The sequence below is a fragment of the Pelophylax lessonae genome (assembly GCF_965119305.1).
Source record: "Pelophylax lessonae genome assembly, chromosome: 3".
Lineage (NCBI taxonomy): Eukaryota > Metazoa > Chordata > Amphibia > Anura > Ranidae > Pelophylax > Pelophylax lessonae.
The window spans coordinates 512,625,159-512,638,223 of record NC_138770.1 but is presented as its reverse complement, the minus strand read 5'-3'; positions in this window follow the sequence as shown (position 1 = coordinate 512,638,223).

Genomic DNA, 13,065 nt, shown 5'->3' with positions numbered 1-13,065 from the left:
GTCTAATTCGAAACCCACAAACGAGCATTCAAAACTCAAACAACTAGCTTGTATGTATGTCATAGGACCTCATTGTATGTTTGGTGGCATAGGTGTGCGTAGGGGGATGTGCCTGGGCACACCTGAGCCACCAGTGTAAACAAGTGTGCGAGGAACCCATTGTAACTGTGCCCTGTCGTGCACTGTAATGGTGTCGAGTGTTCGGACACCATCTTGTCCTCTCGACATCCATTTTGTTTAGTGACCCAGGCTCCTTGAGCGAAAGTAGCCCCCACCTTTCTCTAATCAGTGGAACGAAAAGGCACTCACTCACCCCCACCCCACCTCCGTTAGTGTCACAAAATGCCAGGTTCCTGCTAAGCTGACATTTTTCACACCTTTAATATACACAAGCAGCTTGACCAAGCAGGAGTTGTGTCTCTGAGGACAGCAGGGGGTCAGATTAGATGTCCAGTGAAATTGCCTTGTACATTCTCAAAGCCAAATTGTTAAGTTACATCTCACAATCCGTGCTCAAATCATATCTTTTTAACCGAACATAACATATTAACAAAAAAGTAGATATTTGGGTGCCCCATAAAATACCAATCGAATTAAGTCCCAGCATGGACACGGTCATGCCTAGGAAAGGCAAGCTAGCGATCCAATGCCGTACAGGTCAGAGGTTATTCCGTGCTAACCCATGTTTAGTGTCTAAAGATAGGACATTCCAAACCGGACCATGAAATATCGGTTTCAAGCGTGTAACCATTTCATAGCTCCAGATATGAGTGCTTTTATGAATCTGTCAAAGCGGGAGGTCATTTAGCAGTTTATAGACTCAGAGCCATTGGCTGAGTACTTCTGGTGACACCCCCTGGAGGGTCAGAGAAAAAGACAGGGACTGAGAGAGTTCTCAGTTCTCATTCTACCATCGAGGCAATAGCATCGCTTTAAGAGAGGACCGACCGCATGTTCAGTTTCTGAAACTAAAGTAATACCAGGACTGTTTTAATGCAAGTATTTTCATTCTTTTATTCTCCTATTTCTAAATTGCCGTATTGTGTCTCCATTTCTTTGTAACCCATTTTTCTGTAAATATTTTTATTCGCACCAATTTTTAACCTCTCTTATAATTAAACCTTATTTTGAAAAGTGTTAAACTTTGTCTCTAAGCTCTTAAACGCAACTTGACCCAAAACGAACCTGCCTCCTGAAGAGCGCTACTGTGTGTTAGAGATGGTTATTCTAAAGTCATAATTGATATTTGTATTGTTTAGGCTAACCTATCTGCACCATCCTTGTCTGAGGTGATAGTGGGTGTGTTACAGACGGTTATTCTAAAGTCATAATTGATATTTGTAAAATCACAAGCGTCCTCTGGGCTCATTATATAATGTAGAGGTGGTGGCAGGAAAGGGTTAATTGTTTAATTAACCCGGTGACAATCGCTCTCAGTCTGCTGGCATCTGGATTGTGGTCCCGCAAGCTGGACAATCTGTGTGCTGGGTGCATCTGAGAGTGGCATTGTTACGCAGGTGACGGCAGGGTGTGAGATTGCTTGGTCTTTGGTCACGAGGTGGATGAGAAGGCCAGGGGTCTGATACCCGCCACCGTTACATGCACTACACACCGCAAGTAATCAATTATATTTTACTAGCAGCAGTGGATCTTTTGCTTCATCTCCGCACCTCCCTTGCGGGCCGGGGGGGAGGGTACCTGTGAGCTGGGGGTGGGAGCACTGTACGGTGTCGATCCCATTGGCAGTGTCCAGTACAGTGTGCTGTATAAAACAGGATGAAGGAGGCCGAATCTGCTCCTCCTTCCATCCTAACCCTGCTATGTGTACTCCGCCCCACACTCCACCCCCTGACATGCACACTGTGCTGTGAAAGGGCTTGTAATGAATGAGGCAGATTTATTATATATATATATATATATATATATATATATATATATATATATATATATATATATATATATATATATATATATATATATATATATATATATACACACACACACACATACACACACACACACAGCAGTTCTAGATTCTGGCTGGCTGAGCTTAGGGGAGACCAGCCTGGGGAAAGGATTGCAAGTAGCAGGCATACAGATACAGTATATCCAGATCTCACTCCATCTCTTGCGCCCCCCCCCCCACACTCCCCTTTATCCTATCTTTAACCCCCCTCTGTCTACTCCCCTCTCCCCTCCCTCTCACCCCCCCCCCCTCCTTTTGCTCTCTTTTTCACTCTCACCCCCTCTCTCTTCCTCCGACTGGGTCTGCCATGAATGTAAAATGTATTAAAACAATAAAAAAGTATTATATATTTTTTTAAATAAATGTAAAAAAGTGTGAGATACATAGATTATATAATTGATCAAATTGATACACACACACACACACACACACACACCTCATGAAATGAAATATCATCAAAAAAGGTATTCTAATTCAATAATTAAATTCAAAAAGTGAAACTCTAGATATTAGATAGATGCGTTACACACAGAGCGATATATTTCAAGTTTTTTTTTTTTTTTTTTTTTTTTTAATTTTGAGGATTAGGACTTACAGCTAATGAAAACCCAAAATGTAATATCTCAGAACTAAAATATTACATAAGACCAATAAAAAAAAAAAAAAAAAAAAAAAACATATGAAATAAAACAGATTAATACAGAAAAGTATATAAAAATGGCACTCAGAGTGTAATTGCAAACTGCTAGTTTAACAAGGTAAATGCAAAGTTTAGGAATGCATACTTAAAAATCAAAATGTACCTCTCATTGATCTGACCACATTAAAAGGGATTGAAAAGTCTTGATTTTTTTTTGTATAAAAATAACAAACATGTTACACTTACCTGCTCTGAAGTGGGTTTTGCACAGAGCAGCCTGGATCCTCCTCTTCTAAAGGGCCCTCGTCGGTGCTTCTGGCCCCTCCCTCCTGTTGAGTGCCCCCACACAAGCAGCTTGCTATGGGGTTACCCGAGCAGCAGCTCCTGGTGTCCATTCAGAGACTGAGCCGCAGCCCAGCCCCGCCCCCTTTCTCTCCTCATTGGCTGACTGACTTTGATTGACCACAGTGGGAGCCAGTGACGTGCTGCTGTCACAGCCAAGGAGAAGGGGGAAGTCCCGGGCAGCCGAGAAACACCAGCAACATGGCTGCATCTAGATGGACCTAATGTAAGGATTGCAGGGGCTAAAGGGGGGCTGATAAATGCATACATATAATGCATGCAGATAAAAGCCTTCTGCCTTTACAATCACTTTAATCTGAAATCTGAGCAACTGTGTTGGCTCACTGCATATAGAACACAACTGCAATACACTCACATTTGAAGACAATCCATAAATAAAAATGGGGATTTGGTCCCACCATATGGCCATATAGTGCTCAAGCCCACCACCTGATAATGGGGTACTTTGACGTAGTGGTGGGCTTGAGCACTATATGGCCATATGGTGGGACCAAATCCCCATTTTTATTTATGGATTGTCTTAAAATTTGGTAATTTCTTTTGCATGTGTGCGCTATTCTTTTTTAATATACATGTCTTTTGGTTCATAGCTGCACCAGCTTTAGAAATACATGGGTATGCTCCCCCAAATTTTTTGCTTGTTTAATACACTCACATGCACAGTACACCAAGAATGAGAGAGCAAGTAATCCCACAGACACCAGTTTATTAAACATGTAGGCAAGTTGTTATTTAGCCTAGTTAGGTGCTGTCCCAAGATTGGACCCCCTTTTGCCTTCAGAACTGTCTCAATTCTTCGTGGCATAAATTCAACAAAGGTGTTAGAAACACTCCTCAGAGATTTTGGTCCATGTTGACACGCAGTTGCTGCAGGATTTGTCGGCTGCACATTCAGGATACCAATCGAGACTCATCAGACCAGGCAACGTTTTTCTAATCTTCTATTGTCCAATTTTGGCGAGCCTGTGAGAATTTTAGCTTCAGTTTCCTGTTCTTAGCTGACCGGAGTGGCACCTGGTGGGGGTCTTCTGCCGCAGTAGCCCATCTGCTTCAAGGTTCAATGTGTTGCGCATTCATAGATGGTATTCTGCATACCTTCGTTGTAACGAGTGGTTATTTGAGTTACTGTTGCCTATTATCGCGAACCAGTCTGCCCATTATCCTCCGACATCAACAAGGCATTTTCATCCACACAACTGCCACTCACCGGATATTTTCTCTTTTCCGGACCATTCTCTGTAAAATGCTAGAGATGGTTGTGGGCAGAAATTCCAGTAGATTCGTTTCTGAAAAAACTCAGACCAGCCCGTCTGGCACCAACAACCATGCCCCAGCTGCCAGGGGAGGGACGGCTCCAGGAAGAAGGGGGGCCGAGATTTAGGAAAGGTTAGAAAGGTTGTGGTAGTTGGGTACTCAATTATCAAGAGGACAGAGAGGGCAATCTGTGAAAAAGATCCCGGGAACCGAACAGTATGTTGTTTACCGGGCGCCAGCGGCCATGGTGCATGTGGGCACTAATGACAAAGTTAAAAGGTAGGTGGAGGATCCTTAAGAACGATTTCAGGGACTTAGGTGATAGATTGAGGAAAATGACCTCCAAGGTGGTTTTCTCTGAAATACTGCCTGTACCTCGAGCCACACAGGAGAGGCAGAAGGAGATTAGGGAACTTAACAAGTGGCTGAGGAATTGGTGTAGGAAGGAGGGGTTTGGGTTCCTGGAGAACTGGGCCGACTTCTCAGTCGGCTACCGGCTCTTTAGTAAGGATGGGCTGCACCTTAATGGGGGCGGTACAGCTCTTTTGGGGAGAAAGATGGCCACCAAGTTGGAGGAGCTTTTAAACTAGGAGACGGGGGGAGGGCTCAGAAGTAGAATCAGTCAGGAGGGAGCAGAGGACTGAAGGCAGTTGTAGGGTCAGCAGCGACAGTAGGTCCACAACGTCAATCGGTAGGTCGGTGCGGGAGAACCGCAGACCAAACAGGAATAAACATAACCACCAATCATGTTTAACTTCCGTAAAACTAAGAGGGGTATATGCTAATGCCAGGAGCCTAGCTAATAAAATGCATGAGTTGGAAATGTTAGTACATGAGGAGGACATAGACCTAGTGGGAATAACGCAGACTTGGTTCGACCCCTCACATGACTGGCTGGCAAATATCCAAGGGTATTCAGTGCACCGGAAGGACAGGGTAGGAAAAAGAGGGGGAGGAGTATGTCTCTACGTCAAGAATAATGTAAAGGTGATTGAGAGGAGTGACATTACGGAAGGGATGAGTATGGAGTTAGAATCCGTATGGGTAGAACTCCATAGGGAAGGAGAAAAGGGAAAAGTAATTGTGGGGGATTGCTATAGGCCACCTAAACAAGGGGAGGAGGTAGAGCAGGAATTTTTAGCACTTTTGGGTAAAGTGGCAAAGCTAGGATCAGTCATCATATTGGGGGACTTCAATTATCCCGACATTGACTGGGGAGAGGGGACTACACACTCACATAAGGGCCGTCTATTCACGGAAACCTTACAGGATAATTACATGTCACAGTTGGTGGATTCTCCTACTAGAGAAAACACAATCCTGGATCTATTGATCACTAATGACCCAGACCTAATCTCAGAGGTAGGAGTCCAGGACAACCTAGGCTCAAGCGATCACAGGATGATCACATTTAGCGTAAATAACAATATAGCAAGGCAAGTGGGAAACATAAGAACCCTTAACTTCAGAAGGGCAGACTTTCCAAAATTGTACTCGTTGATGGAAAGGGTAAACTGGGACCAGACCCTGGGATCCCTGACCACAGAGGAAAAATGGGAATGCTTTAGGAATATGTTAAGCAAAGGCATCTTGCAGTGCATTCCTATGGGAAATAAATTTAGAAGGGACAAAGCCAAACCTGGCTGGCTAAACCGGAGCGTTAAAAAAACTTTAGGGGAAAAAAATTGGCCTTCAGGAAATATAAATCAGAGGGCACAGTATTGGCTTTCGACCAATACAAGGAGGCAAACAGGAAGTGTAAACACGAAATCAAGATGGCTAAAATAGACTTTGAGAGACAAATAGCGGAGGATAGTGAAAAAAAAAAACCCAAAGAAATTCTTTAAGTATATGAACAGCAAAAAAACTAGGGCAGAGCATATTGCACACATAATTAACGATGATGGGAGGATGGTTACAGAGGACACTGAAAAAGCAACCGTGCTGAATGCTTTTTTCTCGTCAGTCTTTACACAGGAAACGGAGGGGTACACTGACCATGACTGTATGGTTAGTAGTAATACACAGGACTTGCCACTATGGCTAACAGAGGGTGTAATCAGAGAAAGGCTGGATAAACTTAACACAAACAAATCACCAGGCCCGGATGGCGTACACCCGAGAGTACTCAAGGAACTCAGTAAGGTTATATCCAGACCACTGTTCCTGATCTTTGCGGACAGTATTAGGACAGGAGATGTACCAGGGGAGTGGAGGAAAGCAAACGTGATTCCGATATTCAAAAAGGGTCAGAGGCATATACCGGTAAATTATAGGCCTGTCAGTCTGACATCAGTAGTATGTAAACTTCTGGAGGGGATGATAAGGGACTATATCGTAGAGTTTGCGAAGGACAACAGCATCATCAGTAGTAACCAGCACGGGTTTACAAATGGGCGTTCTTGTCAAACCAATCTCTTAACATTCTACGAGGAGGTGAGCTGTGAGCTAGATAGGGGCAGACCAGTGGATGTGGTGTACCTAGATTTTGCTAAGGCGTTTGATACAGTTCCCCATAAGCGCTTAATTTATAAAATAAGGTCTGCAGGTATCGACAGCAGGGTTTGCTCTTGGATACGGAACTGGCTAAAAGGGCGTGTCCAAAGGGTGGTAATAAACAGCGCATACTCAGACTGGTCTGAGGTAGTAAGCGGGGTCCCCCAAGGCTCAGTCCTAGGACCAACCTTGTTCAATTTATTCATAAACAGCATTGAGGACGGGATCAGTAGTTCAATATCAGTTTTTGCAGAGGACACAAAATTAGGCAGGGCAATAACAGCACAGCATGAAGCAGATATCCTACAGAATGACCTGGACAAAACGGAGTGGGCAACGACTTGGCAAATGAGGTTTAACGTGGAGAAAGGTAAGGTTTTGCACTTAGGGACTAGAAACATAAAAGCACAATACACGTTAGGAGGGGAACCCTTGGGAGAATCAAAAATGGAGAAGGATCTGGGAGTCTTGGTTGATGATAGACTAGACAACAGCATGCAATGTCAAGCGGCAGCTGCCAAGGCTAGTAGAATATTAGCATGCATAAAGAAAGGGATGTATTCCAGAGATAAGACTATAATCCTTCCACTTTATAAAACTCTGGTCCGACCTCATCTGGAGTATTCTGTCCAGTTCTGGTCACCAGTCCTCAGAAGGGATGCGTTGAAGCTGGAGAGGGTCCAGAGAAGGGCAACTAAACTAATTAGGGGATTGGAGGACCTTGATTATGAGGAGCGTCTGCAATCGCTTGATTTATTCTCCCTGGAAAAGAGACGCCTGAGGGGGGACATGATAGCAATTTTTAAATATCTCAATGGGGATCTAGGCTTAGAAAAAAAGCTGTTCAGTCGAAGGGATTGCATGAGGACTCGGGGGCATACAATGCGATTAGAGGAGAAGCGTTTTAACCTAAGGCAACGTGGGGGGTTCTTTACTGTTAAGGCTACAAGATTGTGGAATTCTCTACCACAAGAGGTGGTTTCTGCAGGTAGTATGGTGGCTTTCAAAAGACTACTAGACGTACATCTCAAGATCAGAACATTCAGGGGTATGCGAGATGATTACAGCCACACACACACACCTACACAGGTTGAACTGGATGGACTATTGTCTTTATTCAACCTCACCTACTATGTAACTATGTAACGTTCAAAGTCACTTAAATCCCCTTTCTTCCCCATTCTGATGCTCGGTTTGAACTCCATACCTAATAAAAAGGGGCCAGTGAGATATTATAGCACTGCCCCCATGGGAGCCGCTGAGTGTGGATTCCCCTGGGTTACCCATAGCAACAGTCTGTAAAATATTCCTCACTTTACACTTGGCTCAGTCAATGAATAGTCCAGGAGATTTTTTTTTTTTTTTTTTATAGTGGGATGGGAGAAGGGATGAGTGGGATACTCCAACTAGCAACTATGCACAGATTGAGGACATCCAACTTCAGAGGATGCGGCAAGGCTGCTGCTTCACTTTGCCACTAAGGTGAATATTTAACTGATGAACTGTACTTTAGCTTCTCTTCAGGGTCTAACTTGGCACCTCCTTTCTGACCCACTGTGTGTGCTGGCTTCTGTCCACTGACCTCCCTGGAGTGGTCCCCTTCCTGGGCAGACCCCTGGCAAGTTCCCTGTTACTCACGGACACGGACTGCCCGCACCCGCAATGTTTGTGTTCCACTCCCGCCCGCACCCGCAATGTTTGTGTTCCACTTCTGCAGTTTTGCCCTATACTCGCTGTATAAGACCACCCCCTCTTCTGAGGCAACACCATTTCATAACATCAGTGGAGCCATCACGTCCCTATTAAATATTTTAGCCCGCTGGATGTGCCCTAATATGTACTGTAGCTTCTGCTACATACAGAACTTCTCTATTATTAATAGTTTAGCCTGCTGGATGAGTATACAGTAAGCTTTGGCTACTTACAGAACGTCCCTGTGCTGTAATACTCTATGTACCACGCTGAGCCAATCCCGGAAAGCTGTGTATTCTATTATTGCATACAAAGCCTGCTCGGATTGGCAAAGGTTGTATAAGCCCGCCTCTGACTCCACCAATCCGAGCAGGCTTGGTATGCATTAATAGAATACACCGCTTGCCGTGATTGGCTCAGCGCGGTACATAGAGTATTACAGCACAGGGACGTTCTGCAAGTTGCCAAAAGGTACTGTATACACATCCAGCGGGCTAACATTTTTAATAGGGATGTTCTGTAACTAGCTAAAGCTACAGTACCTGGCGTATAAGACGACCACCGATTTTTGGGGTATCTTTTTTTTTTTTTTTTTTTTTTTAATTAAAAAGAGTCTTTTTATACGCCTGAAAATATGTTACACCAAATTGCACCATTCCCCCTGGGTACCTGCAGGTCTCCGCAAAATGTTTTGACCGCCCACTCCCGCAAGATTTGAATTGGGTCCCGCGGGAGCCCAAACCCAATGCAGCCCTCTAGTGTGTACCTCTATTTTACGAAAGCCCCTAGAGTAGGTAGGTAGATAAATGTAGTCCCCAACTGAATGGCATATAGTTCGTTATATACGGTATATTTGTTTAACCACTTCTTGGCGACCTGCCAACTTAGCTTAACTTCGGCGTTCGCGCTGTGCAGAATCACACACATACATAATATATTAGTGCCTTGCGAAAGTATTCGGCCCCCTTGAACTTTGCGACCTTTTGCCACATTTCAGGCTTCAAACATAAAGACATAAAACTGTAATTTTTTGTGAAGAATCAACAACAAGTGGGACAGAATCATGAAGTGGAACGAAATTTATTGGATATTTCAAACTTTAACAAATAAAAAAAAAACAGAAAAACTGGGCGTGCAAAATTATTCAGCCCCCTTAAGTGAATACTTTGTAGCGCCACCTTTTGCTGTGATTACAGCTGTAAGTCGCTTGGGGTATGTCTCTATCAGTTTTGCACATCGAAAGACTGAAATTTTTGCCCATTCCTCCTTGCAAAACAGCTCGAGCTCAGTGAGGTTGGATGGAGAGCGTTTGTGAACAGCAGTTTTCAGTTCTTTCCTCAGATTCTCGATTGGATTCAGGTCTGGACTGACTTGGCCATTCTAACACCTGGATATGTTGATTTGTGAACCATTCCATTGTAGATTTTGCTTTATTTTTTGGATCATTGTCTTGTTGGAAGACAAATCTCCATCCCAGTCTCAGGTCTTTTGCAGACTCCAGCAGGTTTTCTTCCAGAATGGTCCTGTATTTGGCGCCATCCATCTTCCCATCAATTTTAACCAGCTTCCCTGTCTCTGCTGAAGAAAAGCAGGCCCAAACCATGATGCTGCCACCACCATGCTTGACAGTGGGGATGGTGTGTTCAGGGCAGGGGCGGACTGATAACCCATGGGGCCCCCGGGCAATATGAGATCATGGGGCCCCCCTGTGTCCATGTCCATGAGTACACATGTTGCAGCAGGAGTTAAACCCCCTGTTGCTTTTGGTGGGTTATCGTGACCCATTCAAGTGAATGAGGCCCACTCGGCAAACACCCTGCAACCATGTGCAATGCATATAGTTTCAGCATGCTAGTGTGTGATTCAAGGAGTTGAAGCAGGTGATGAGGAGGCAATACAACGCCTTCTCATTGCCTACTTTAACCCTTTTTTTTTGCTGTACTGCACAAGGTTGCACAGCCTTTGCAATGCAGCCCCATTCACTTGAATGAGTTATGCTTGGCAGGTGCTACACCTGCCAAGCGTGACAGGACATATAATTCCTGATGCGGCTGCAACATGTGTACACCCCTGGCCCTTGCAGTTAAAGGGGGTGTGGTGGGGGTGAGTAAATACAGGGCTCAATTCTGAGGTTTTCCTGCCCCCAAACTGCAAATTTAAACAGGCCCTTCCTGTCCTGAACACCTTATCACAGTTGGTGTTAAGGGGACCCCTTGGATGAGGACAGAGAGGGACCCCTGAGATAAAGACAGAGAGTGACCCTTGGAATAATGACAGATAGTAGCTCCTGGGATAAGAACAGAGAAGGACCCCTGGGATAAGGACAGAGAGGGGCCCCAGGGATGAGAGCAGAGAGGGGGAGCCTTAGGATGAGAGCAGAGAGGGTCCTGGAATGAGAACAGAGAGGGGGTCCAGGGATGAGAGCAGAGAGGGGGTCCTGAGATGAGAGCAGAGAGGGGGTCCTGAGATGAGAGCAGAGAGGGGGTCCTGAGATGAGAGCAGAGAGGGGGTCCTGAGATGAGAGCAGAGAGGGGTCCTGAGATGAGAGCAGAGAGGGGTCCTGAGATGAGAGCAGAGAGGGGACACTGGAATGAGAGCTGAGAGAGACCCCTGGGATGAGAGCAGAGAGGGGGTCCTGAGATGAGAGCAGAGAGGGGGTCCTGAGATGAGAGCAGAGAGGGGGTCCTGAGATGAGAGCAGAGAGGGGACACTGAGATGAGAGCAGAGAGGGGACACTGGAATGAGAGCAGAGAGAGACCCCTGAGATGAGAGCAGAGAGGGGGTCCTGAGATGAGAGCAGAGAGGGGGTCCTGGGATGAGAACAGAGAGGGGGTCCTGGGATGAGAACAGAGAGGGGGTCCTGGGATGAGAACAGAGAGGGGGTCCTGAGATGAGAACAGAGAGGGGGTCCTGAGATGAGAGCAGAGAGGGGGTCCTGAGATGAGAGCAGAGAGGGGGTCCTGAGATGAGAGCAGAGAGGGGGTCCTGAGATGAGAGCAGAGAGGGGGTCCTGAGATGAGAGCAGAGAGGGGGTCCTGAGATGAGAGCAGAGAGGGGGTCCTGGGATGAGAGCAGAGGGGGTCCTGAGATGAGAGCAGAGAGGGGGTCCTGGGATGAGAGCAGAGAGGGGGTCCTGGGATTAGAGCTGAGAGAGACCCCTGGGATGAGAGCAGAGAGGGGGGTCCTGGGATGAGAGCAGAGAGGGGGTCCTGGGATTAGAGCTGAGAGAGACCCCTGGGATGAGAGCAGAGAGGGGGGTCCTGGGATGAGAGCAGAGAGGGGGTCCTGAGATGAGAGCAGAGAGGGGGTCCTGAGATGAGAGCAGAGAGAGACCCCTGGGATGAGAGCAGAGAGGGGGGTCCTGGGATGAGAGCAGAGAGGGGGTCCTGAGATGAGAGCAGAGAGGGGGTCCTGGGATGAGAGCAGAGAGGGGGTCCTGGGATGAGAGCAGAGAGGGGGTCCTGGGATGAGAGCAGAGAGGGGGTCATGGGATGAGAGCAGAGAGGGGGTCATGGGATGAGAGCAGAGAGGGGGTCCTGGGATGAGAGCAGAGAGGGGGTCCTGGGATGAGAGCTGAGAGGGGGTCCTGGGATGAGAGCTGAGAGAGACCCCTGGGATGAGAGCAGAGAGGGGGTCCTGAGATGAGAGCAGAGAGAGACCCCTGGGATGAGAGCAGAGAGGGGGTCCTGAGATGAGAGCAGAGAGGGGGTCCTGAGATGAGAGCAGAGAGGGGGTCCTGAGATGAGAGCAGAGAGGGGGTCATGGGATGAGAGCAGAGAGGGGGTCCTGGGATGAGAGCTGAGAGGGGGTCCTGGGATGAGAGCAGAGAGGGGGTCCTGGGATGAGAGCAGAGAGGGGGTCCTGGGATGAGAGCAGAGAGGGGGTCCTGGGATGAGAGCAGAGAGGGGGGTCCTGGGATGAGAGCAGAGTGGGGGTCCTGGGATGAGAGCTGAGAGAGACCCCTGGGATGAGAGCATTGAGGGGGGTCCTGGGATGAGAGCAGAGAGGGGGTCCTGGGATGAGAGCAGAGAGGGGGTCCTGGGATGAGAGCAGAGAGGGGGTCCTGGGATGAGAGCAGAGAGGGGGGTCCTGGGATGAGAGCAGAGTGGGGGGTCCTGGGATGAGAGCAGAGTGGGGGTCCTGAGATGAGAGCAGAGAGGGGGTCCTGAGATGAGAGCAGAGAGAGACCCCTGGGATGAGAGCAGAGAGGGGGTCCTGGGATGAGAGCAGAGAGGGGGCCCTGGGATGAGAGCAGAGAGGGGGTCCTGGGATGAGAGCAGAGAGGGGGTCCTGGGATGAGAGCAGAGAGGGGGTCCTGGGATGAGAGCAGAGAGGGGGTCCTGGGATGAGAGCAGAGAGGGGGTCCTGGGATGAGAGCAGAGAGGGGGGTCCTGGGATGAGAGCAGAGTGGGGGGTCCTGGGATGAGAGCAGAGTGGGGGGTCCTGGGATGAGAGCAGAGTGGGGGTCCTGAGATGAGAGCAGAGAGAGACCCCTGGGATGAGAGCAGAGAGGGGGTCCTGGGATGAGAGCAGAGAGGGGGTCCTGGGATGAGAGCAGAGAGGGGGTCCTGGGATGAGAGCAGAGAGGGGGCCCTGGGATGAGAGCAGAGAGGGGGTCCTGGGATGAGAGCAGAGAGGGGGTCCTGGGATGAGA